The 6,000-nt window shown below is 50.0% G+C and overlaps 26 non-coding genes across 26 annotated transcripts; all 26 read left to right on the plus strand.

Moving 5' to 3' along the window:
- The first annotated feature begins 2 nt into the window (after nt 1–2).
- On the plus strand, nt 3–75 carry TRNAK-UUU (transfer RNA lysine (anticodon UUU)). Its single transcript has one exon. It is a non-coding gene; the product is annotated as a tRNA-Lys (tRNA).
- A 145-nt stretch (nt 76–220) lies between these two features.
- On the plus strand, nt 221–293 carry TRNAK-CUU (transfer RNA lysine (anticodon CUU)). Its single transcript has one exon. It is a non-coding gene; the product is annotated as a tRNA-Lys (tRNA).
- Nucleotides 294–439: 146 nt separating this feature from the next.
- On the plus strand, nt 440–512 carry TRNAK-CUU (transfer RNA lysine (anticodon CUU)). Its single transcript has one exon. It is a non-coding gene; the product is annotated as a tRNA-Lys (tRNA).
- Nucleotides 513–657: 145 nt separating this feature from the next.
- Nucleotides 658–730, plus strand: TRNAK-CUU (transfer RNA lysine (anticodon CUU)). The gene has a single exon. It is a non-coding gene; the product is annotated as a tRNA-Lys (tRNA).
- Nucleotides 731–873: 143 nt separating this feature from the next.
- On the plus strand, nt 874–948 carry TRNAK-CUU (transfer RNA lysine (anticodon CUU)). The gene has a single exon. It is a non-coding gene; the product is annotated as a tRNA-Lys (tRNA).
- Nucleotides 949–1,090: 142 nt separating this feature from the next.
- Nucleotides 1,091–1,165, plus strand: TRNAK-CUU (transfer RNA lysine (anticodon CUU)). Its single transcript has one exon. It is a non-coding gene; the product is annotated as a tRNA-Lys (tRNA).
- Nucleotides 1,166–1,309: 144 nt separating this feature from the next.
- On the plus strand, nt 1,310–1,384 carry TRNAK-CUU (transfer RNA lysine (anticodon CUU)). Its single transcript has one exon. It is a non-coding gene; the product is annotated as a tRNA-Lys (tRNA).
- A 140-nt stretch (nt 1,385–1,524) lies between these two features.
- Nucleotides 1,525–1,599, plus strand: TRNAK-CUU (transfer RNA lysine (anticodon CUU)). Its single transcript has one exon. It is a non-coding gene; the product is annotated as a tRNA-Lys (tRNA).
- Nucleotides 1,600–1,743: 144 nt separating this feature from the next.
- TRNAK-CUU (transfer RNA lysine (anticodon CUU)) lies at nt 1,744–1,816 on the plus strand. The gene has a single exon. It is a non-coding gene; the product is annotated as a tRNA-Lys (tRNA).
- Nucleotides 1,817–1,960: 144 nt separating this feature from the next.
- TRNAR-CCU (transfer RNA arginine (anticodon CCU)) lies at nt 1,961–2,033 on the plus strand. The gene has a single exon. It is a non-coding gene; the product is annotated as a tRNA-Arg (tRNA).
- Nucleotides 2,034–2,176: 143 nt separating this feature from the next.
- Nucleotides 2,177–2,251, plus strand: TRNAK-CUU (transfer RNA lysine (anticodon CUU)). Its single transcript has one exon. It is a non-coding gene; the product is annotated as a tRNA-Lys (tRNA).
- Nucleotides 2,252–2,393: 142 nt separating this feature from the next.
- On the plus strand, nt 2,394–2,466 carry TRNAK-CUU (transfer RNA lysine (anticodon CUU)). Its single transcript has one exon. It is a non-coding gene; the product is annotated as a tRNA-Lys (tRNA).
- Nucleotides 2,467–2,610: 144 nt separating this feature from the next.
- Nucleotides 2,611–2,683, plus strand: TRNAK-CUU (transfer RNA lysine (anticodon CUU)). Its single transcript has one exon. It is a non-coding gene; the product is annotated as a tRNA-Lys (tRNA).
- A 145-nt stretch (nt 2,684–2,828) lies between these two features.
- Nucleotides 2,829–2,901, plus strand: TRNAK-CUU (transfer RNA lysine (anticodon CUU)). The gene has a single exon. It is a non-coding gene; the product is annotated as a tRNA-Lys (tRNA).
- Nucleotides 2,902–3,266: 365 nt separating this feature from the next.
- TRNAK-CUU (transfer RNA lysine (anticodon CUU)) lies at nt 3,267–3,339 on the plus strand. The gene has a single exon. It is a non-coding gene; the product is annotated as a tRNA-Lys (tRNA).
- Nucleotides 3,340–3,483: 144 nt separating this feature from the next.
- TRNAK-CUU (transfer RNA lysine (anticodon CUU)) lies at nt 3,484–3,556 on the plus strand. The gene has a single exon. It is a non-coding gene; the product is annotated as a tRNA-Lys (tRNA).
- A 144-nt stretch (nt 3,557–3,700) lies between these two features.
- On the plus strand, nt 3,701–3,773 carry TRNAK-CUU (transfer RNA lysine (anticodon CUU)). The gene has a single exon. It is a non-coding gene; the product is annotated as a tRNA-Lys (tRNA).
- Nucleotides 3,774–3,918: 145 nt separating this feature from the next.
- On the plus strand, nt 3,919–3,991 carry TRNAK-CUU (transfer RNA lysine (anticodon CUU)). Its single transcript has one exon. It is a non-coding gene; the product is annotated as a tRNA-Lys (tRNA).
- Nucleotides 3,992–4,355: 364 nt separating this feature from the next.
- Nucleotides 4,356–4,428, plus strand: TRNAK-CUU (transfer RNA lysine (anticodon CUU)). Its single transcript has one exon. It is a non-coding gene; the product is annotated as a tRNA-Lys (tRNA).
- A 144-nt stretch (nt 4,429–4,572) lies between these two features.
- On the plus strand, nt 4,573–4,647 carry TRNAK-CUU (transfer RNA lysine (anticodon CUU)). Its single transcript has one exon. It is a non-coding gene; the product is annotated as a tRNA-Lys (tRNA).
- A 144-nt stretch (nt 4,648–4,791) lies between these two features.
- TRNAK-CUU (transfer RNA lysine (anticodon CUU)) lies at nt 4,792–4,864 on the plus strand. Its single transcript has one exon. It is a non-coding gene; the product is annotated as a tRNA-Lys (tRNA).
- A 144-nt stretch (nt 4,865–5,008) lies between these two features.
- TRNAR-CCU (transfer RNA arginine (anticodon CCU)) lies at nt 5,009–5,081 on the plus strand. The gene has a single exon. It is a non-coding gene; the product is annotated as a tRNA-Arg (tRNA).
- A 142-nt stretch (nt 5,082–5,223) lies between these two features.
- TRNAK-CUU (transfer RNA lysine (anticodon CUU)) lies at nt 5,224–5,298 on the plus strand. The gene has a single exon. It is a non-coding gene; the product is annotated as a tRNA-Lys (tRNA).
- Nucleotides 5,299–5,440: 142 nt separating this feature from the next.
- Nucleotides 5,441–5,513, plus strand: TRNAK-CUU (transfer RNA lysine (anticodon CUU)). Its single transcript has one exon. It is a non-coding gene; the product is annotated as a tRNA-Lys (tRNA).
- Nucleotides 5,514–5,657: 144 nt separating this feature from the next.
- TRNAK-CUU (transfer RNA lysine (anticodon CUU)) lies at nt 5,658–5,730 on the plus strand. The gene has a single exon. It is a non-coding gene; the product is annotated as a tRNA-Lys (tRNA).
- A 144-nt stretch (nt 5,731–5,874) lies between these two features.
- On the plus strand, nt 5,875–5,947 carry TRNAK-CUU (transfer RNA lysine (anticodon CUU)). Its single transcript has one exon. It is a non-coding gene; the product is annotated as a tRNA-Lys (tRNA).
- The last annotated feature ends 53 nt before the right edge of the window (nt 5,948–6,000 follow it).

A 6,000-nucleotide genomic window follows, 5' to 3' on the forward strand; every position in this document is an offset into this window, starting at 1 on the left:
GTGCCCGGCTAGCTCAGTCGGTAGAGCGTGAGACTTTTAATTTGAGGGTCGTGGGTTTGAGCCCCACGTTGGGCGCTGTTTTTCCCCGAGCCTCACCAAGTTACGTCACGCGTCGAGGTCTACATCTGTTTCTTCCCAGCCATCCTAGTTGTTTTTTCTTTTGGTGAACTATGCTGATCTTTTACAAGTGAGATGTTGTGTGCCGAGTCAATTCCTGCGTGCCCGGCTAGCTCAGTCGGTAGAGCATGAGACTCTTAATCTCAGGGTCGTGGGTTCAAGCCCCACATTGGGCGCTGTTTTTTCCCGAGCCTCACCAAGTTACGTCACGCGTCGAGGTCTACATCTGTTTCTTCCCAGCCATCCTAGTTTTTTTTTTCTTTTGGTGCACTATGCTGATCTTTTACAAACGAGATGTTGTGTGCCGAGTCAATTCCTGCGTGCCCGGCTAGCTCAGTCGGTAGAGCACAAGACTCTTAATCTCAGGGTGCTGGGTTCGAGCCCCATGTTGGGCGCTGTTTTTTCCCGAGCCTCACCAAGTTACGTCACCCGTCGAGGTCTACAACTGTTTCTTCCCAGCCATCCTAGTTTTTTTTTCTTTTGGTGAACTATGCTGATCTTTTACAAAGGAGATGCTGTGTGCCGAGTCAATACCTGCGTGCCCGGCTAGTTCAGTCGGTAGAGCATGAGACTCTTAATTTCAGGGTCGTGGGTTCGAGCCCCACGGTGGACGCTGTTTTTTTCCCGAGTCTCACCATGTTACGTCGCACGTCGAGGTCTACATCTGTTTCTTCCCCCCATCCTAGTTTTTTTCTTTTGGTGAACTATGCTGATCTTTTACAAACGAGATGTTGTGTGCCGAGTCAATTCCTGCGTGCCCGGCTAGCTCAGTCAGTAGAGCATGAGACTCTTAATCTCAGGGTCGTGGGTTCGAGCCCCACGTTGGTCGCTGTTTTTTCCCGAGCCTCACCAAGTTACGTCACGCGTCGAGGTCTACATCTGTTTCTTCCCAGCCATCCTAGTTTTTTTTTCCTTTTGGTCAACTATGCTGATCTTTTACAAACGAGATGTTGTGTGCCCAGTCAATTCCTGCGTCCCCGGCTAGCTCAGTCGGTAGAGCATGAGACTCTTAATTTCAGGGTCGTGGGTTCGAGCGCCACGGAGGACGCTGATTTTTTCCCGAGGCTCACCATGTTACGTCGCACGTCGAGGTCTATATCTGTTTCTTCCCCTCCATCCTAGTTTTTTTCTTTTGGTGAACTGTGCTGATCTTTTACAAACGAGATGTTGTGTACCGAGACAATTCCTGCGTGCCCGGCTAGCTCAGTCGGTAGAGCATGAGACTCTTAATCTCAGGGTCGTGGGTTCGATCCCCACGTTGGTCGCTGTTTTCCCCGAGCCTCACCAAGTTACGTCACGCGTCGAGGTCTACATCTGTTTCTTCCCAGCCATCCTAGTTGTTTTTTCTTTTGGTGAACTATGCTGATCTTTTACAAGTGAGATGTTGTGTGCCGAGTCAATTCCTCTGTGCCCGGCTAGCTCAGTCGGTAGAGCATGAGACTCTTAATCTCAGGGTCGTGGGTTCGAGACCCACCTGGGACGCAGTTTTTTTCCCGAGTCTCACCATGTTACGTCGCGCGTCGAGGTGAACTACTGTTTCTTCCCCTCCATCCTAATTTTTTTCTTTTGGTGAACTATGCTGATCTTTTACAAACAAGATGTTGTGGGCCGAGTCAATTCCTGCGTGCCCGACTAGCTCGGTCGGTAGAGCATGAGACTCTTATTCTCAGGGTAGTGGGTTTGAGCCCCACGTTGGGCGCTGTTTTTTCCCGAGCCTCACCAAGTTACGTCACGCGTCGAGGTCTACATCTGTTTCTTCCCAGCCATCCTAGTTTTTTTTCTTTTGGTGAACTATGCTGATCTTTTACAAACGATATGTTGTGTGCCGAGTCCATTCCTGCGTGCCCGGCTAGTTCAGTCGGTAGAGCATGAGACTCCTAATTTCAGGGTCGTGGGTTCGAGCCCCACGGTTGACGCTGTTTTTTTCCCGAGTCTCACCATGTTACGTCGCACGTCGAGTTCTACATCTGATTCTTCCCCCCCATCCTAGTTTTTTCTTTTGGTGAACTATGCTGATCTTTTACAAACGAGATGTTGTGTGCCGAGTCAATTCCTGCATGCCCGGCTAGCTCAGTCGGTAGAGCATGAGACTCTTAATCTCAGGGTCGTGGGTTCGAGCCCCACGTTGGTCGCTGTTGTTTCCCGAGCCTCACCAAGTTACGTCACGCGTCGAGGTCTACATCTGTTTCTTCCCAGCCATCCTAGTTTTTTTCCTTTTGGTGAACTATACTGATCTTTTACAAACGAAATGTTGTGTGCCGAGTCAATTCCTGCGTGCCCGGCTAGCTCAGTCGGTAGAGCATGAGACTCTTAATCTCAGGGTCGTGGGTTCGAGCCCCACGGTTGACGCTGTTTTTTTCCCGAGTCTCACCATGTTACGTCGCACGTCGAGTTCTACCTCTGTTTCTTCCCCCCCATCCTGGTTTTTTTCTTTTGCTGAACTATGCTGATCTTTTACATACGAGATGTTGTGTGCAGAGTCAATTCCTGCGTGCCCGGCTAGCTCAGTCGGTAGAGCATGAGACTCTTAATCTCAGGTTTGTGGGTTCGAGCCCCACGTTGGGCGCTGTTTTTCCCCGAGCCTCACCAAGTTACGTCACGCGTCGAGGTCTACATCTGTTTCTTCCCAGCCATCCTAGTTGTTTTTTCTTTTGGTGAACTATGCTGATCTTTTACAAGTGAGATGTTGTGTGCCGAGTCAATTCCTGCGTCCCCGGCTAGCTCAGTCGGTAGAGCATGAGACTCTTAATCTCAGGGTCGTGGGTTCGAGCCCCACGTAGGGCGGTGTTTTTTTCCCGAGCCTCACCAAGTTAGGTCCCGCGTCGAGGTCTACATCTGTTTCTTCCCAGCCATCCTAGTTTTTTTTTCTTTTGGTGAACTATGTTGATCTTTTACAAACGAGATGTTGTGTGCCGAGTCAATTCCTGCGTGCCCGGCTAGCTCAGTCAGTAGAGCATGATACTCTTAATCTCAGGATCGTGAGTTCGAGCCAAACGTTGAGCGCTGTTTTTTTCCCGAGCCTCACCATGTTACGTCACGCGTCGAGGTCTACATCTGTTTCTTCCCAGCCATCCTAGTTGTTTTTTCTTTTGGTGAACTATGCTGATCTTTTACAAGTGAGATGTTGTGTGCCGAGTCAATTCCTGCGTCCCCGGCTAGCTCAGTCGGTAGAGCATGAGACTCTTAATCTCAGGGTCGTGGGTTCAAGCCCCACGTTGGGCGCTGTTTTTTCCCGAGCCTCACCAAGTTACGTCACGCGTCGAGGTCTACATCTGTTTCTTCCCAGCCATCCTAGTTTTTTTTCTTTTGGTGAACTATGCTGATCTTTTACAAACGATATGCTGTGTGCCGAGTCCATTCCTGCGTGCCCGGCTAGTTCAGTCGGTAGAGCATGAGACTCTTAATTTCAGGGTCGTGGGTTCGAGCCCCACGGTTGACGCTGTTTTTTTCCCGAGTCTCACCATGTTACGTCGCACGTCGAGTTCTACCTCTGTTTCTTCCCCCCCATCCTGGTTTTTTTCTTTTGCTGAACTATGCTGATCTTTTACAAACGAGATGTTGTGTGCAGAGTCAATTCCTGCGTGCCCGGCTAGCTCAGTCGGTAGAGCATGAGACTCTTAATCTCAGGGTCGTGGGTTCGAGCCCCACGTTGGGCGCTGTTTTTCCCCGAGCCTCACCAAGTTACGTCACGCGTCGAGGTCTACATCTGTTTCTTCCCAGCCATCCTAGTTGTTTTTTCTTTTGGTGAACTATGCTGATCTTTTACAAGTGAGATGTTGTGTGCCGAGTCAATTCCTGCGTCCCCGGCTAGCTCAGTCGGTAGAGCATGAGACTCTTAATCTCAGGGTCGTGGGTTCGAGCCCCACGTAGGGCGGTGTTTTTTTCCCGAGCCTCACCAAGTTAGGTCCCACGTCGAGGTCTACATCTGTTTCTTCCCAGCCATCCTAGTTTTTTTTTCTTTTGGTGAACTATGTTGATCTTTTACAAACGAGATGTTGTGTGCCGAGTCAATTCCTGCGTGCCCGGCTAGCTCAGTCAGTAGAGCATGATACTCTTAATCTCAGGATCGTGAGTTCGAGCCAAACGTTGAGCGCTGTTTTTTTCCCGAGCCTCACCATGTTACGTCACGCGTCGAGGTCTACATCTGTTTCTTCCTAGCCATCCTAGTTTTTTTTCTTTTGGTGAACTATGCTGACCTTTTACAAACGAGATGTTGTGTGCCGAGTCAATTCCTGCGTGCCCGGCTAGCTCAGTCGGTAGAGCATGAGACTCTTAATCTCAGTGTCGTGGGTTCGAGCCCCACGTTGGGCGCTGTTTTTTTCCCGAGCCTCACCAAGTTACGTCACGCGTCGAGGTCTACATCTGTTTCTTCCCAGCCATCCTAGTTGTTTTTTCTTTTGGTGAACTATGCTGATCTTTCACAAGTGAGATGTTGTGTGCCGAGTCAATTCCTCTGTGCCCGGCTAGCTCAGTCGGTAGAGCATGAGACTCTTAATCTCAGGGTCGTGGGTTCGAGACCCACCTGGGACGCAGTTTTTTTCCCGAGTCTCACCATGTTACGTCGCGCGTCGAGGTGAACTACTGTTTCTTCCCCTCCATCCTAATTTTTTTCTTTTGGTGAACTATGCTGATCTTTTACAAACAAGATGTTGTGGGCCGAGTCAATTCCTGCGTGCCCGACTAGCTCGGTCGGTAGAGCATGAGACTCTTATTCTCAGGGTAGTGGGTTTGAGCCCCACGTTGGGCGCTGTTTTTTCCCGAGCCTCACCAAGTTACGTCACGCGTCGAGGTCTACATCTGTTTCTTCCCAGCCATCCTAGTTTTTTTTCTTTTGGTGAACTATGCTGATCTTTTACAAACGATATGTTGTGTGCCGAGTCCATTCCTGCGTGCCCGGTTAGTTCAGTCGGTAGAGCATGAGACTCCTAATTTCAGGGTCGTGGGTTCGAGCCCCACGGTTGACGCTGTTTTTTTCCCGAGTCTCACCATGTTACGTCGCACGTCGAGTTCTACATCTGATTCTTCCCCCCATCCTAGTTTTTTCTTTTGGTGAACTATGCTGATCTTTTACAAACGAGATGTTGTGTGCCGAGTCAATTCCTGCGTGCCCGGCTAGCTCAGTCGGTAGAGCATGAGACTCTTAATCTCAGGGTCGTGGGTTCGAGCCCCACGTTGGTCGCTGTTGTTTCCCGAGCCTCACCAAGTTACGTCACGCGTCGAGGTCTACATCTGTTTCTTCCCAGCCATCCTAGTTTTTTTCCTTTTGGTGAACTATACTGATCTTTTACAAACGAGATGTTGTGTGCCGAGTCAATTCCTGCGTGCCCGGCTAGCTCAGTCGGTAGAGCATGAGACTCTTAATCTCAGGGTCGTGGGTTCAAGCCCCACGTTGGGCGCTGTTTTTTCCCGAGCCTCACCAAGTTACGTCACGCGTCGAGGTCTACATCTGTTTCTTCCCAGCCATCCTAGTTTTTTTTCTTTTGGTGAACTATGCTGATCTTTTACAAACGATATGTTGTGTGCCGAGTCCATTCCTGCGTGCCCGGCTAGTTCAGTCGGTAGAGCATGAGACTCTTAATTTCAGGGTCGTGGGTTCGAGCCCCACGGTTGACGCTGTTTTTTTCCCGAGTCTCACCATGTTACGTCGCACGTCGAGTTCTACCTCTGTTTCTTCCCCCCCATCCTGGTTTTTTTCTTTTGCTGAACTATGCTGATCTTTTACAAACGAGATGTTGTGTGCAGAGTCAATTCCTGCGTGCCCGGCTAGCTCAGTCGGTAGAGCATGAGACTCTTAATCTCAGGGTCGTGGGTTCGAGCCCCACGTTGGGCGCTGTTTTTCCCCGAGCCTCACCAAGTTACGTCACGCGTCGAGGTCTACATCTG

Source organism: Rhipicephalus microplus, chromosome 3 (assembly GCF_043290135.1).
Source record: "Rhipicephalus microplus isolate Deutch F79 chromosome 3, USDA_Rmic, whole genome shotgun sequence".
Classification (NCBI taxonomy): domain Eukaryota; kingdom Metazoa; phylum Arthropoda; class Arachnida; order Ixodida; family Ixodidae; genus Rhipicephalus; species Rhipicephalus microplus.